The sequence below is a fragment of the Etheostoma spectabile genome, unplaced genomic scaffold (assembly GCF_008692095.1).
Source record: "Etheostoma spectabile isolate EspeVRDwgs_2016 unplaced genomic scaffold, UIUC_Espe_1.0 scaffold342, whole genome shotgun sequence".
In the NCBI taxonomy this organism is placed as follows: domain Eukaryota; kingdom Metazoa; phylum Chordata; class Actinopteri; order Perciformes; family Percidae; genus Etheostoma; species Etheostoma spectabile.
In genome coordinates, this window is record NW_022605589.1 from 571,724 (window position 1) to 572,045 (window position 322).

Consider the following 322-nt stretch of genomic DNA (forward strand, 5'->3'; position numbering starts at 1 on the left):
GAATAGTTGCATTGAAGGGTTAGCTGTGAATGACAATTACCATAAGTCAATTGGCTGACCACACAACTTTATTTCTTAAAAATGAAAATTAAATTCCTGTAGTCTTACAAATCATTGACCAGTTTTCAAGAGCTTCGGGCTTACAATTGAATTTAAATAAATGTGAAATTTTATCGTTACATGATTATCCCTTGCAACCTTTGTATAACATAAAAGTCAAGTCACAAGTTAAATAAATAGTTATTTCCAAGGATAAAATAAGTTCAGACAAAATGATTAAATGGAACATTATAGACATAGGTGGCTGCAGAGAGATATCACA